Source organism: Heterocephalus glaber, unplaced genomic scaffold (genome assembly GCF_053883595.1).
Source record: "Heterocephalus glaber isolate CG9 unplaced genomic scaffold, H.glaber_assembly_v1.0 deba00001429, whole genome shotgun sequence".
NCBI lineage: Eukaryota > Metazoa > Chordata > Mammalia > Rodentia > Bathyergidae > Heterocephalus > Heterocephalus glaber.
In genome coordinates, this window is record NW_028258294.1 from 35,177,590 (window position 1) to 35,194,970 (window position 17,381).

The following is a 17,381-nucleotide window of genomic DNA, read 5'->3' on the forward strand; positions in this document are numbered from 1 at the left end:
GCAACCGATATACACAGAGAACCACGTGGAGGAAACAGCACGCCAGTTTGGAGCGGTGGAGCACAAAAGAAGTGGACTGGAATGTGACGCGACCGGGCAGCTGGAAGGTATTGGAATAGAGTAGTGTCAACGGAGAAGTCTCTGAACTTGAGCCCTGAACCGTATCAACTTTCAGATTTTAGGGAAGACTTAATGTTCCTGTCCCGCTCCTTTCCACCGGAATTGGGGGGAGGTCCAGTTCCTGATCTTTACTTTATTGCCACTTTTAAAGACACTCTGCTCAGTTTTTTTCCCCACGGCCCAGTGGATATTGATGACTGCGTGGGTGGGTAAACAGGGGCACTGAATCAATGCAAGGAATTCTCTTTGGACTATCAAAGCATGCCGCTCAGATTCTTAGTATAACCTTCTCCTCTCCTCCGCACTGGTGAAGAGAACTATCCAACCAGGTAGGTTGATGTCAAGGCTGATACAGGTTTTCAGCTTCACTTCCCAGGTGTCCTTACCTCTTCCTTTCTCAGCACTGGGAATGGACCTCATGTCCTGCACATGCTAGGCAAGTGCTTTACCACTGAGGGACCTGCCCAGCCCCACCACTCCAGGTACTTCCTTCTCTTGTGTTGCTCAGAGAGATTAGAAGCTTCGAGAAGGAAATAAGTGTACTTACATTTCTAACTACACAGGTATCTGAACCCATCCTTGTCTCTGTTCCGGGAGTAGTGAAAGAGTTATCCCTCTTTCCGTCCAAGATCAGGTCTTTCTGGATCTCAACCCTTTATATTTCCTTGAGACCTTTCCTCCGTGCACTCTTCTAGGAACTGGGGACATAGCAGTGAACAAAACAGGCACAATCCCTGCCCTTAAGGAGCTTACCTTCCAGTAGAAGCAGAAAGATAATGAAAAAGGTAAAAGCTATAGTGTGTTAGATGGCTGTGAAACTGTGGAGGCCAATCAAGCAGGGAGAGGGATGTAGAGTGTAGAGTGGGGACAGAGATACCCCAGTGAGAGAGTGACATTTGAGTAATCTGAAGGAGGGGAGGAGTGAGCCCTTTACATATCTAGGGAAAGAATGTTTTTGGCAGAGGGGACAGTAAGGGCAAAGGTGCTGAGGTGGGTTATACTTGCTGCTTTTGAGAAAGAACAAAGATGATATGGCTAGAAAGAGAGGGAGAAAGTCAGAGATGAGGCAAAGAGATAAGAGAGAGACACACCTCGTAGGGCCCCAGGGTTATTCTGATGACCTTGGCTTCTACCCTGAGATGGGAACCATTGAAAAATTTTGAGCAGGGGAGGGACATGGAACTGGTATTTATTTCAACAGAATCCCTTTAGCTACTATACAAAGAACAGACCATAAGGGAGCCAGCGCAGAAGCAGGAGGGCATTTACAGAAGGTCAGAAGAAATGATGGTGGCACAGGGTTATTGTGGTAGCAGGAGAGGCAATCAGAAGTGAGGGGATTCTGGATGTGTTTTGGATGTAGAAACAATACAATTTTCTGTTAGGTTAGGTAGTTCGAGGAAAAGGAAGACATTTTTATCCTGAATATTAATTAACTGAGAAGTGGAAAGTTGTGGAAGGAGCAGGTTTTGGTGAGGAGATCAGGAGCCTGGTTTGCTACATCATAAATTTGAGTTGTCTTTAGGCATCCTAATGGAGATGTCAAGAAGGCAGTTGGATATGCACATCTGGTGTGGTCTAGGCTGGAGATAGAGAATTGAGAGCCATCAGCATATAATTGTTATTTATTTATTTATATATTTATTTATCTATTTATTTGAGACAGGTCTCACTATGTAGTTCAGGCCAGCCTTGAACTCACTAAATAGCCAAGGCTGGCCTTGAACTCATGCTGATCCTCCTGCCTCCACCTCCCTAGTGTTGGGATTACAGGTGTGCACCACCATGCCTGGGTCCTTAGATGTTATTTAAAAGTATGCGGCTGGGGATGTAGCTCAGTGACACCATGCCTGCCTAGCAAGTGCAAGGTCCTGAGTTCGATCCCTGATATTGGAAAAAAAAACCTATGGGATTAGAAGAGATTACTGACAGAGAAAGTATAGATAGAAAAATGGGCAAGGACTGAATCCTGGACTTTCAGAGATGACTTGGAACCATCAGAGAGATGAAGAATGGCCAGTGTAGTGGGGGAAAAGAATCCCAGGGAATGGTAGTATACTGGAGGCCAGGAGGAGGAGGGAAAGATCAAATGTGTCAAATGCTGCCTATGGTCAAGGGAGATGAGTATGAGAATTGATTTAGAAGGTTGTTAGCAACCTTGATAAAACAGTTTTGGTAGAATGGTTGGGGTGAAAATCTGATTGCCGGTGAGTTCAAGAAAGAATGGGAAGAGAGGGATAGAAGCAGCAGAGACAACTTTTAGGAGTTTTGCTTAAAGGAGAGAAATTGTGTGGGAGCTAAAAGAAGTGAGTTTAGGGGAAAAATTTAAGTGGAAAAAGAACTCTACGAGTTATGTATATTTGTATGGAGAGAGGAAGAGGCAGTTGAGACTACAAATTGATGTTGGAGTTGAGAGAATGTCCAGAGCAGTGATAGGTGAGAAGGGCAGGGGATTGATTACTGGTGTTGGTTAGGAACACACGGGCTTAATCCAAAGTGAAAATGGAAGGCGTAGTATTTGTGGACATGTGCAGAGAGAATGGTGGAAACTCTGGACCTTCTCTTTGGGTGCCTCTCTCTTAGTGAATTAGGAAGTGAGGTCAGCTGAGAGTAAGGATGAAGAAGGAAGGGTTGGAAGTTTGCAGAGGGAGGAGGAGTTATAAAAACAGATATGTATAATAGTGGTTCTCTAACTTGAGTGATAGCTCTCGACTTCCAGATTCAGGAAGTTGAGGGTGGGCCTGAGTACTAACAAGTTTCCTGCCACTTCTACAGCTGCTGCTGGGTCCCTTTGAGCACTGCTAAACTGGAGTGGCAGAGTGGATGGACTCTGGGAATGCAGTGTGATCACTGGGCAGCATCAGGGCCCATTGGAGGTTAGGATTCATGGCCCCAAGGCATCTCTGGTCACCATTCTTTCTTATCTCATCTGCAATTGCCTGTGCAGGCTCAGAGTCCTTATATCCTTAAAACTTCCATTTTCTTTTTTTTTTTTTGGTACTGGGGATCAAACTTGGGACCTTGCGCCTGCAAGGCAGGTGCCGGAACCACTGAGCTAAATCCCTGGCCCCAAAACTTCCATTTTCTTAACAGGGCATGGTGACCCACTCCTGTAATCCCAGCTATTCTTGAGGTGGAGGCAGGAGAATCACAAGTTCAAGACTAGCCAAGGCAACTTAGTGAGAACTTGTGTCAAAATAAAAACTAAAAAGGGATGGAGATGTAGCTCATTGGTAGGGTGCTTGCCCCTGGATTCAATCCTCAGTACCACAAATCAAATCAAATCAAATTGAATCCCCTTTCATTTTTCTACTGACTTCCTCTTTGATGTGTAATAGGCTCCACATTCTTCCCTTTAAAAAAAAACAGTCTGTAAGTTATGGTCCAGCTCTCTTGGCAGAGTTTTGAACATTGTATTTCCCTACCTCAGGTCTATGCAACATCTGCAATGTGTCTTCTGTCTCTCAGACCTCAGGAGTGTCTCCTACAGCTTTTACTGGTTTCTCAGATGCACATGCAATGGATGTTTTTTAGTTTAATCAATATTTCGACCTCCTTCAGCATTTCCTTCTTGAAGTTTTCTCCTCCTGTAGGGTCTGTGAAACAGTGCTTTTCTGGTTTTCCCCACCAAGTCCTTCTCTTTTTACTTTTCTGGTGCTGTTCCTTTATCCTCTTTATGTCTAGGGCATCTTGTCACACTGTGGTTGTTGTATATGCAGGTTGTAGATGCTCTGACATAACTTGTGATAAACTTCAACTTATATGGGGCGATCATGCCAAATCTCTTATTTCAGGTAGACCTCATTCCTGATACCAGTCATAACTATCCAGCTGCCTCCTGAGATCCCATCAGCACCCCAATCTCAGCACTTCCAAACCTTAAACTCATCATTTCCCATCTAGTCTCTCTCTTCCTTTATCTCCAGCATCCATGAATGGTACCACTATCTATCCAGTTCCTTAGCCAAAAATTTGGTAGTTTCTAGTTTCTCTCATTCCCCTAATTCTTACAGAGATATTATCTAACTCGGATGTGCCAAAAGCATACACTGGTTTCACATAATATCATTGCATTTCTATTTTGATCCAGCCCCTATTCTACTAGACTGATGGACATTTAAATTTTGTCAATTGTTGGATTCTCCTCTCCTCTTTCCAGGGATTACTTTTTCGGGGGGGGGGGCACTGGGGATTGAACTTGGGACCTTGCACTTGTGAGGCAAGTGGTGGAACCACTGAGCTAAATCCCCAGCCCTTTCCAAGGATTACTTAAATTCTGGGAGGATGGCTCATATTTATGTATTTTTTTCTTCTTCTATTTTTTTTTTTGGGTACCGGGGATCGAACTCAGGACCTTCCGCTTGTGAGGCAGGCGCCGGAACCACTGAGCTAAATCCCCGGCCCTCATATTTATATTTTGCCACAGCACAGGTGGAAGAAGAGGTTCCTGTTACTAAATGGCCACTCAGTGTCCACTGAGGAATCCCCTGCTCAGTTCCTACTTCCGTGGCCTCATAAGGTCTGGTGTCTCTCCATTCCCCCTCCATCACTCCTGGATACTAGGGATCAAATACTGCTACTGTGGCCTGGGGTGGCCAGAGGAAGTGGGGCGCTGTCCATGGTGTAAGCTGCCTCCTAAACAGGCTGCCCTCTGCAGTGTTTCCTCTTTCTGGGTCTCCTGCCTGAGCCCGGACATAGGGCCGGGGTCTTCCTCCATCAGATCTCCACAACCTACTTGGGTCTGCTGTCTCTCCACACTCAGGTGCCTGGGGACAGTGCTGTCATCACTTTCTTCCTGGCTCCTGACTATGGATGGTGTCATGTAATGCCAAGGGGAGGCTTTGGCTTGCCCAAGACACTTTCTGTGCATCTTTCATCCAGGTGGAAATCCTCTCTGTTTTCTGAATAGGCAGTTGGAGTTCAGAAGCCAGGCATGGCTGTTCATTTCCTCCTGGTGTGGTTGTCCATCCCTTGGCTGGGACATAAGCACAAAGGTGCAAGGTGCAAGGTGGGGCCATAGGAAAGAAAGCAGGAAAGCACAAATCACAGCAAAAGTGTCATCTTAACACATCCCTACATCCAGTGAGGACTATATTGTTTTGATTCTGTCTAAAATCCTGCATCCCTCCCTTTCCATCCCCATTGCTCCTGTCTAGTTTGGGATTTTATTCTTATATGTCTCCTGGTTTAGCAACATCCCCTTTTTAATCATGAAGTTTAGGTTGCTGAAACCATGAAGGGTTTTGTGAGAAAAGATCTTGATAACTAGTAAGATTAGGAATACAGAGTGACCTTATGAAATGCTTGATAAATCCCCCTCCCCTCCATGGGGATTGAACTCAGGGCCTTTGTACATTTTTTGGGGGGGAGGGAACAGAGTCTTGCTAAGTTGATAAATTGCCCAGATCAGGCTGGAACTTTTGATCTTCCTACCTTAGCTTCCCAGAGTGCTGGGATTATAGAGGTGTGCCACCATGCCTGGATGCTTGATAAATGCTTTATCTTCAATAAAATGAAACACTAAAATTTAGCACACTAACTAAATAAAGAAAATGTTTCGAGTGAACCACTGATGTATGTGTAGAAATAAAAAAGGAAAGTAAACAAATATCAATAGCACTTTATAGGCCTTAAATTAGCAGGAATGTGTATCACGTAATTTTCATTTATCATCCCATGGTAACTGTTTTTAGGATTCTCCTGCAATTTTATTTCATTTATTTTATTTTTTTAGCAAAACATTTATTGGTATATTTTATTTTATTTTTGGTACCGGGGATTGAACTCAGGTCCTTGCACTTGCACAGCAGGCGGCCAAAGCACTGAGCTAAATCCCTGGCCCTATTGGTATATTTTAAATACACATAGTGATAACATTCATCATATCTCCTGCAATTTTAACAAGAGAGTGGGGAACCCAGTTTGTTTTGATGCAGATAGCAGTTCTCTTGGTGTCAGTACTTCTTGCTTAAGCTTTGAGGAATCCGGCTTGAGATTAGATTCTGTGGTTTTTTTGAAACATTAGAAAAAGTGGGAAAAACTATCACTTAAAAGTTGTAAAGAGATCTCAGTGTCTGGAGAAGGAGACTTCCATTCACTTTGGGGCTGCTGATTCTATACTACGGAAAATTGTTACAAAGGGCTTTTTATTTCCTAAATGTAAAAATACCTGCCACTGACATGAGAGAAATGTTACATATGTTTGCATGGAAAATTGTTTTGTGGCTTCTTGCTGTTTAGCAGTTGATAAGAGAGAAAGGACTTCTTTGCTGAGTTTCCAGGGCTCTGTGCAGAAGGGTCTTGGCCCAGTGGGTGTTTACAGGATCTGAGGGGTGAGACCAAGAGGACTAGTGAGGACAGCTGTGCAGAGCTTTGCCTGACCCAGGAGGGAAGGAAAGAGAGAAGAAACCAAGGGAACCAGAGACAGCCTACAGTCTAGTTGGGGCCTCTCATAGCTAAGGCAGATGTGGGCGGCCTGTCTGGGTTACAGGTATCACACAGCCCTGAGGGTGTGATATGTCTTCCTTCCTCTGAACGAAGTGGTCTTTCCACTCTCAATTATGCTGGGGCAGGAAATGAAGATTAGAGGGTAATGAGCCTTGGACTAGCTGTAAGGAGAAGCCTTCTCCTCTCTGGGGCTCAGGGTACTGTGTCCTGGGCTCTGAGATGTGCTGGGCTCAGAGCATTCCTGGGCTGAGTACTAACCCTTGCCTCAGGCAGCTAGGCTGAGAGGTTTCTGGAAGGGCTCTTTTGTTCTGCCTCCCCTTCCTGAGTTCAGCCACTACGTATACAAGCCATGGTTCAACCACGTATTCCCATGATCTAGCCTGGCTATGTCCCATAGAACTTTCTGTGATGATGGTAATGATTTCTGTTCGTCCCGGTATGTCAGTCACTGGTCATAGGTGGCTACTGAACTCTTGAAAGGTTTATGGTGTGATTTATGACTTTTTAATTTTCTTAATTAGTTTAAGCAGCTGCATGTGACTAGCAGGTATACTGGACAGCTCAGGTCTGGATGGCAGGAAATCATAAAGCAGTAAAGCTCCAAAGCCTGAGCCCACAACCGTGACTTTGATGTCATCCTTACAGGATACAGAGGCTCTGAGACGCTTAGTCACACCTGGGTAAATGGAGCTGCCCCAGGGGTCCTACAGCAGGAAGGTACAGTCTCCTGACCATGCCAAGGCTCTGGCTGCCTGAGGATAGGTCCCTCCCTGCAGCTGGGCACACCACAGAAGGGCCCAGTACTTCCCAGATGGTGGGACACATACCATGACTATACTGTAAACTGATCACCTGTCCCCTCAGTGACTGACTGAGCTGGCTCTGTCAGGCTGTTCTCTCTGTCCATCTTTCACCAGTCTGGAGAGTCCAGATAATGCATCATTACCACGTCCCTCTGGGTGCATTTCCTCATCCAAGTCAGTGCTCATCCCCCAAGCTTTCTCATGGCCCCAGTGCTCTGGCATGACCATACTATGCTTTGTTCTCAGCCCCTTCTCCAAAGCTTCTCTTTCTCTCTTTGGCTTAAGTGAAACTTGCTGTCTCCTGGGGGACACCATTTCCCCCAAAGTCCTCTTCAGTGGAGCCTTCTGTTCCTTTTATTCTCAACTGCCTCTGGGGCAGGAGGTGAGGCCTTGGTTTGGTAGAACTGTCACAACAAATGGCCATGATTAGAGGATTTAAAACAACAGAAATGTATTCTCTCACAGTTCTGGAGACCAGAAATCCTAATCAAGGGGTCCTTGGGGCTGCACTCCCTCTAAAACTCTAGGGGAAGATACTTGCTCACACCTTCCATCTTCTAGTGGCCCCAGGTGTGCTTTAGCTTGTGGCAACATTGAGATAGACCAGAAAAGGCACAATGCTTCCCTTTTCACAGACAATCAGAGTGAATGTGTTTTGATTGACAGCTACAGCTGCATCTCTCCTGGCCTCTCCACACCCACTCCAGGAGCTGTCCATCTTGAATGCAGCAGGCTTGAATTTGTGCAAAGAAACAGGATCGAATTTGGACCAATCAGCAGCCTCAAACCTGGACCAATCAGCAGCCTTGGATTTGGATCAATCTCAGATGACTCTGCTCCCTCTGCTGCTCCATATATTCAAAGCTCCCCTCCCTAGTCTGCGAGAGTTTTCCCTTGTGTACTGTGCACAGGCCTAGTCCAAGCAGAGCCTTGCTCTGGTTGTCTTGTAATCTGCTCATGATTTCTTTCTTGGGTAGTGTACTCAGAAGGTCCTGTAAATCTACTCAGTAGTGTGGGCAGAGTGGATCGCTTTAAAAAAGAGCTATAAACACTAGGGGTCCTGACCCTGAAGAGTTCAGAGACTCATGGCAGAACTCAACAAAGATTGGTGAGGATCTGTGCCAGAGACCAGCAGTGACCACCACCATGGACCATGGGTAACTGGTGATGGCATCTATGGCAGTGGAGACCAGCAGATTCCAGCTAATAAGGACTCTGGATAACAGCCAAGAGTTGACTGAAGCTGCCAAGGAGCTAATGGGGGTGGCAGAGAGCCCAAACACTGAGGTTTAAAGGTCTCTGACACAGCCTAGAGTCTCTATGCTGCACTCTGCTGATTCACAATTTCCATCCAAATGGAGCAAAAGAACCCTGAGGACCACAGCATCACCCCAGTGTCTGCCTCTGCTTTCCCTGTGTCCAGATTCCCCTTGTGTTATGGGGACACTTGTCATGGACTGGGGCCCACCCTAATCCAGAATAACTTCATCTTAACTCATACATCTGCAAAGAACCTGTTTCCAAGTAAGGTCATATTGACCAGAGGAAGGGATTAATTAAATGCATCTTTTGGGGGGACACAAGTTGACTCAACAGGTGCCGTAAGTCTTCGAACCTGGCTCCATGGTGCTTGATGTCACTTCTTCACCACTAGCCCCTGGACCATGGTCTTCCTCTCCACCTTTCTCCTTCATAATTTCAGAGATTTCAGCTCCCCCAACAGCCTATGGGACCTCTTAACCCCTATTTATCACTGTGCATCACCTGCCCATCCATGGACATCTTCACATCTGTGCCCAGCTCAGACGATGATGTCTCATTATACTGTCCTCTGCCAACCTCCTCCACTCCCTGCCCCTCCTTCTCTCTGCTGCCCTTGCCTGGAAGCACCTGACCCCACTGAGACAGTCTCACCACCTCCCCATGCTCGCACCCACAGGTGAATGATATGGGGAAATCACCTGGCTAGGTTCACTTTGCATTCATGACCACAGATGCCAGATGGACACACTCAGTGCTGCCCACCATTTCTGCCATGTTTCTCAGCTGTGATTATTTCCCCATTAAATTGATTTTCTATTGATGCATGACACACATCCAGAAAAGCAGTGGCTTAAACAACCATTTATTATCTCAAGTCAGAAGTAACCTTGGCTGGTTTGGTTCTCTGGTTAGGGTCTCCTAAGGCCAAATATCAAAGTGTTCACTGTGGTGGGCTCCTATCTGAAGGCTCAAGAAAAGAATCTTCTTCTAGGCCAGGCATGGTGGTGGACACTGTAATCCCAGCCTTTTGGGAGGCCGAGGCAGGAGGATCATGCAGGTTTGAGCCCAGTTGAGGCAACATAGTGACTTACCCCTGTCTCAAAATGAAAAATAAAAAAGGGGGTGGAGATTCAGCTCAGTGTGAAGGACCTGGGTTCAATCTCCAGTACTGTAAAAACGAACGAACAAACAAACAACAAACAAACAAACTGGATTGTTGGCAGAATCTCCTTCTTCAGGACTGTAAGATGTGAGGTCTGTTTCTTTGCTGGCTGCCAGGTGGGTCTGTGCTCTGCTCCTAGCAGCTGCCTCTTTCCCTCTTGTTGTGGCTGGTTGTGGCATGTGGGGTCACCTTCATGTGTCAGTCACTCTGGCTTCCTCTCAGACCACCGGCCAGAAAAAGTTCTTTGGTTTTCAGGACTCATGTGATTGGACAAAGCCTCCCCAGCAAATCTTCTTTGCAGATAAACTGTGCTGTGTAGTAACACAGGCATGGGTGTGAGCTCTCGTCTCATTCCCAATCTCAAGGATTAGGAGGTATGGGAAATCAGGAGGCTATTTTTAGAATTGTGCTACTATTCCTACTTTCCAAAATGGTGATTTTTCTATCATTATCATCATCATCATCATCATCACCACATTTGGGTACAATGACCCTCAAGAAGTTAAGGTAACTTGGCCAAGTCAGGAATTCTCTAACTCCTGGAATCACACATCTAAGCATTCCGTGACACTTCTTAGAGTATTACTTCCTTTTTCAAGCCTCCCCGTGCTCCCCCATCTCTCCTCCCTTTCATCCAGCTGCCTTGCTGTCCTTGAGAAAACAGAGGCTTCTTATATGAAAAGCCCTGTCTTAGTCTGCCTTCTGTTGCTACAACTAAATTCCCAAGACTGAGTAATTTATAAGGGAAATTTACTTGGCTCAGAGTTCTGGAGTCTGGGGAGGTTCAACAAGTGCATGATGCTGGCATCTTGGCATCTGCTTGGTGTCTGGTGAAGGTCTTTGTGTGGTATTATAACATGGCAGAGGGCATCACATGGGGAGATAGAACAAGCATGCTAGCTTGGCACTCTCTCTCTGTCTCTGTCTCTGTCTCTCTCTCTGGTGGGGATTAAACCCTGGGGCCTAGGGATGCTAGGCAAGCTCTCTACCACAGAGCCAAACTCCTACCCCCTCTTTTTATCTTACAAAGCCATTAAAGCCATCAGGGGACCTGACCCCCATGAACCCATCTAATCCTAATTACTCCACAGAAGTCCCTCCTCCAAATGCCATTATTATATGAATTTGGGGATTAAGTTTCCAACATTTGAAGCTTAACATTTGTAACCTTAAACCTTACAAACTGTAGCGAGCCCTGAGTTCACGCACCTCCCTCTTCCACACCCACCTTCATTGTCTTTATTTCTAGCTCTAGATTCCCCCTTCTTGCCTTCCCAATTCTTCACTTTATTCTCCTCTTCCTCAGTGCTTCCTATCTCCAGGAATCGCCTGTTTCAGAAAGAAACCTGCCCTGACTCCACCTCCCCCACCAGCCACAGCCGCACTTCCTGGAAAAGAGGTCTCTGCTCTTCCCTTCCTCTCAGGCACTCGCCCCAAGCTGGCTCCTGTTAACCACTGCTCCATTTATTGCTCTTGTCAGTCACTCTTCTGGCCATCCAGTGGCTGTAAATGACAACTGATGCGGGTGTCCAAGCTTCTGTGGTTGGCTGGCTCAGTGGGGAGGTTCTGCCAGGGGCTGTCTGTCTGTGAGGTTGCTGTCAGCCGCTGAGGTGGATGGCTCACCCCAGCTGGATGCAAGGAGGCTCACTCGAATGGCTGGCAGTCCATAAAGGCTGTTGGCTGGGAGCTTAGCTGGTGGTGGTGACTCGAGTGCCTAGAAGTCTGTGTGACTTGGGCCTCCAAATGGGAGTTTCCCAGCTGTGAGCATTCCAGGAGAACCCTCTGGAAGCTGCAGTGCCTCTTAAGATCTTGCAGTGGAAGTCATACAGCGTGATTCCACCAGAGATTGCTAGGCATAGGCAGGACACAAAGTCATGTCAGGTTCAGCAGGAAGGGTGACATAGGGGAGAGCTGCTTTTGGGGGGGAATTTCTGGGGACATGCTACCATGGTCACCAACACATTGGTCTTCATTTCACTTGACTTTTTTTTTTTTTTTGGTACGGGAGATTGAACTCCGGTCCTTGCACTTGGGCAGCAGGGGGCGAAACCACTGAGCTAAATCCCCGGCCCCCCTTGACTTCTTAATAACACTCGACCTGTTCGGCTACTCTTGATTTTCAAATCTTTCCCTTCTCTGGCCCCACAGACCCCTGGCTTTCCTCACTGATGTTCTTTAATCCTCCCACTCATAAACCCCCTAAATATCATTGGCCTACAGATCCTAGGCTTGGGGCTAGAATTAGAGGATTGTTTTTCTAGTGTCTCCCCTAGTGATCTTACTTGTTCCATGATCAAAAACTACCATTCAAGTCAGGAGTGGTGGCGCATGCCTGTAATCCCAGCACTTGGGAGGCTGAGGCAGGAGGATCACTGTGAGTTCGAGGCCAGCCTGGACTACAAAATGAGACCCTATCTCAAAAAAAAAAATTATTAATGACTACCATTCAGACGCTGACTTCTATCAAATTTTTATCTCTAACCTTAATCTCTTACCTCTGCTTGGGACTGGGATACCCAGCTGTCTTTTTGATACTGCTACTTGGATATTTTATGTCATTGCAGAATTAATATATCCAGTTCTCCGCCTCAGTAGGCCCTTATTCTGCCTGCCTTTCTCCCTCTCTTCCCCTCCTCCTCCCCTTCCCCCCTTCCTTCCCTTCCTCCCTTCCTTTTTTTTTTTTTTGGTACTAGGGATTGAACTTGGGACCTTGCTCGGCAGGTGGCAGAACCACTGAGCTAAATCCCCAGCCCTCCTCCCTTTCTTTCTATGGTGCCTGGACCTTGTGCATGCTAGTCAAATGCTCTACCACTGAGTGTACCCCCAGCTCCTCTACCAACTTTTTGTATCTCAACAAATGGTATAATTTCTTGCTTAATGTTCAAGCAAACACTCAGGGGTCATCCTAGATTCCTTCTGCTTCCTCTCAACCCCTCCCCAACAGCTAAGCCATCATCATAAGCAACACCTCTTTTGTTTTCATTTTTTTACTCTTGTATTTCTGTGAATATTTTTGATTTAAGTTGTTTATAAAATAAATACATTCATAGAGACAAAAGGCTTATAATGTAAAAGCAGTCTTTTACCTCTTCTTAAATTCTCATTTCCCAAAGTAACCACTCTCAACCACTTAGCTGTTTTTCTGATATTTACTTCTATATTTTAAATTGTATATATATATATATATATATATATATATATATATATAGCTATTTCTTGATTTTTCAGGCTGGCCTTGAGCCCATGGTGATCCTCTTCCTCATCCTCCTGAGTGCTGGGATTCCAGGCATGAGCTACCATGCCCAGCGTGATTTTTCAGTGTTATCTATTTTTTTTTAGAGTTTTGTGCATTTTATTTTACAAATTTGGGCCACAAGAACTTAAATCTCTTCCATACACTGCATTCATGTGTCTTGGCCTGAAGTAAATGCTTGCTGGGAAGCTTGTTTTCAGAATTTCCTTTTTTTTTTTTTGGTACAAGGAATCAAACTTGGGACCTTTTGCTTATGAGGCAAGTGATGGCTCATAATTTCTTTTTAAAGTTCTCAATTATCTTCTCCTTTTAAAGTTAGGATTATACCTAAAAAGATCATCAGCAAGAGACTCTTCTTTTGCATGTTGCTATTGTACCTCTATTTCCTGTCTCAACCAGTCTTCTAATTCTGCATTCTTTCGAGCATGATGAGCTACTAGATCTGATCCTCCAATGATGTTCGGAAGTTTACCTGCTCCAGGAAATGTGACCTTTTTGAATTTCTTGAAATTCTTTAGATGATGACCATGATCATTATTTATCCCACACAGATTTCTGTAAGTGGAGTTATTAACCACCAGTGATCTAAATTCAGTCATTAACAACTTTTTTGGAAGCATCTCACTGCTGTCCTGAAGTTCAACATTATTAGATATTTCTTTAGTTGACCATAGTGATTCTTTCTTTTTAAAAAAATTTATATATTAATTGGTACATTTTAGGTATACAGTACATTTACATTTATCATTGGGTGTTTGTACCTGAACATGATGTATCTTAGTTCTTATTTTTTTCCCCATTACCTGTGCGCCCTTCACCCCCACCACCCTTCCCTATTTACATAGATTTCGTTTCCATTTTTTTTTTCTTTCTCATAATTTTTCCTTTCCTTTCTTCCTTTTCCCTTTCCCCTCCTGCCACTCCTCCACCTTTGGACCTTTTCCTATTTCAAATTATCAATTATTTGTTTTAATCATTTTCATCCTTATTTACACTTTCAGTTTCTCACACTAAAGATACTGTTCAGTATTTACACATGTGTGTCCTATTTATTTCACTTAAGAGTATGGCCTCAATATGCATCCATTTATCTATAAATGACTAGTTTCTTGTTCTTTATGGCTGAGTAGTACTCCATTTTATAAAAAAACCACATCTTCTTTATCCAGTTTCCAGTTGATGGGCACTTGGGCTGTTTCCAAACCTTAGCTATTACAAATTGTGCTGCTATAAACATAGGTGCACATATATCACTGTAGTATGATTCTTTTAATTCTTTGGAGAAGATACCCAGCAGGGGAATAACTGGGTCAAATGGGACCTCTAGTTCTAGTTCTTGGAGATATCTCCATACTGATTTCCATAGTGGTTGCACCAGTCTGCACTCCCACCAACAATGGAGAAGGGTTCCTTTCTCTCCACAACCCCGCCAGCATTTGTTATTGGTTGATTTCTTGATAGCAGCCATTCTTTCTGGGGTGAGGTGGAATCTCAGTGTTGTTTTCATCTGCATCTCTTGAATGACCAGTGATGTTGAACATTTTTTCATATATTTATTTGCTGTTTTTACTTCTTTGTCTGAGAAATGTCTGTTCATTTCAGATGCCCATTTTTGAACTGGGTCTTTGAATTTGGGGGGGTCTGATTTTTTTCAATTCTTATAGTGATTCTTTCTTGAGCTCACATTTCTTCCCAAGTTCACTTTCTTGACGTATTTTATCACTTTCTGGTATTATTTTATCATCAAAATTGTTATTTGTTTCTATATCTAATCTTGGCTTTTTTCTAATGTTGACATCTTGTTTTTCAACTTTCACTTCAATTTCTAACTCTGGTCTTGTGTTCTTGAATAACTGCTCCAATAGTTCATCTTCTATGGCCAAATCAATTTCTTTTCTTTTTTTTTGATCTTAGACTTTCTGTAGAAACAGATTTACTGTCAGAGTTTTTCACACTGGATTTTAAATCTTCATCATCTGTAAATAAGTTTTCTGACTTTGTGTCCATAGGTTCATTCTGAGATAGATTTTGCTCTTTGTTTTTCCATAGTGAGGTTATAGCAGGTTGTGTTTGTTCCAAAAGAGAACAAGACATTTCTATTCTAGCTGATTTGGATGAGGACATTTCTTGGTTTTCTTCATCCCTTTCCCTTTTTTGGGGAGATGGCTGAAAGTAGTTTCTAATGGTATTTGTCTGTTGCTGCTGACAAGCGCCATCACTGCTTTTATTTACCCTTGGGAATTTAGTTGGTCAAAGCTGATAGTTTTGGTTATTTGCCCTAACCAGAGTATTTGATGCTATGTTATTATTGGAGCTTGTTTTGGGGGCTTCCTTTATAATGGGTATTTCTTGGGAAGATGATCCACATTTTTGTTCCATTTTGGAGATTTTTATTTATTTCGGCCTTTCATTCGAATACATACATGTATGTGCCTGGTCCAATTCTGTGTCAGCTTACATACGTTGCAGTGTTCTCAGGAGCACTTGACATGAGTTTTTCACTGACTGACCAGTCTTGTGAAAGGCTTGGCCCTGGAGCCTTTGTCTTTAATCCTGTGCTGGGGTGGCCCTGAGGATCACAATAATTCTCTATAGTCATGAAAATAACTGCCAATCCAATTTCTGCTTCAGGAATAGGTCTAAGACCCTGCCTTTGGAGTATATCCATGATTGAGTGAATCCATTTTTTCTGGGAGTCAGGAATTAATATCTGTATATTTGTTATTCCTATGTCAACAACACAAGTTCCAGGAGCTGAAAAAAAACTATCTTCTTCATTTTCTTCTGTAATCAACCTAGCTTCTCCACCTCCAAAAACAACTGCTGAACTTAATTTCTTATGCTATTTGGCATTTAAAAATACAAATGTTTTCCCTTTGAAGATTTGTTTTCTTTCCTGTCGTCCTGACAGATCAATATTTTTACTTCCAATGGCTGGTTCATTAACAGGTGAGTAAAAACTTTTAATTTGTGGAGGCTGTTTCTTGGACTGAACTGCTTTAACAAATTCAGCAAAATATTCTGGCTTTACAATCGGACGTTGTCAAATGAGTGCACATATTGTTTTAATGGTAACTTTAACTGATACCATAACAAGGTGAGTACATTCTTCTGTCCAGTTGTTTACTGTAAGTCCTCCAAGTTGTGATATAGCTTGACTTAAAGCAGTTTTCCCAGAGACATCTAAACAAGAGGAGCATGCAACCAAAGGCTCATATTCTACTCTGAATTTACTTTCAAACACTCCAAAGGTAACTCTATCCCCTGTCTTCAAAGTTTGAGAAAGGCCATTCTGCATTTTTCCCTCATTAACAAAGGTACCATACTTAGAATTATCTTTTATTGTTAAAGTAGGAACTTCAACTGTTTTCTGCTTTTCCTCTTTAAATCATGAATGTAATATTGTAAATACTAGTCCAACAAGAATAAGTTTTGGTTAGAGTTTCTGTCTTATAGTAAAGTTTACTTTCTGTGCAGAAATTTCAATAATGTTTTTCTATGCCAAGTTAGTTACAGAAAAGTTAGCAGTTAACACAGCATGATTTCGACTGATGGACGACTGGTCATTGTCAATTAAAATGGCACAGTTTTTCCTTCCAACAACATACTCAACTTTATTCCAGGTATACAAAAGAAATGGAAGATTCATCCTTTTCAGGTTGGTTGGAGCCATACCACTGATAAACAACACTTTAATACAGCAAGAATATTACCATTGCAATAATAGAATGATCAAATGTAACAATACCAACTAATGTTCAAATGATACTAATGATACTAATGTTCAAAGTATAATGATACATCAAGTATATTTAATGGAGAGAAATACCTCAATATCCCAGCTCTACAATTTTTGATTAAGTTAGTGTTTCATGTTGTTTTAGTCCATTGAGGCTGCTACAACAAATACCAGAAAGGGTGGCTTATAAACAACAGAAATTTATTTCTCATAATTCTGGAACCTGGAAAGCCCAAGATCAAAGAGCTGGCCGGTTTGGTGTTAGTGTCAGCCGTCTTGCTGCTTCGCACATGCTGCCTCTTTGCTGTGTCCTCATGTGGGGAAGGGAGCTCTAGGCTCTCTCATGAGGGTGCTAATCCAGCTCACAAGGCATCCACCCTTGTGACCTCATCACCTCCCTTCTCAGTGTGTTTTGTGCTGCTATCACAGGATACCACAGATTGCATAATTTATAAACAACAGAACTTTATTTGGTTCATGATTCTGGAAGCAGGGATGTCCAAGATGGAGCACATGTATCTGCCATGGGCCTTCCTGCTGTGTCATACATGGTGGAAAGTGTCACGTGCATGCAGGAGCAAGACTGAGCTGTCA

The 17,381-nt window shown here is 43.6% G+C and overlaps 1 pseudogene; it reads right to left on the reverse strand.

Moving 5' to 3' along the window:
• Positions 1–12,911: 12,911 nt before the first annotated feature.
• LOC101698147 (nibrin-like) lies at positions 12,912–16,421 on the reverse strand (annotated as a pseudogene).
• Between the last annotated feature and the right edge of the window lie 960 nt (positions 16,422–17,381).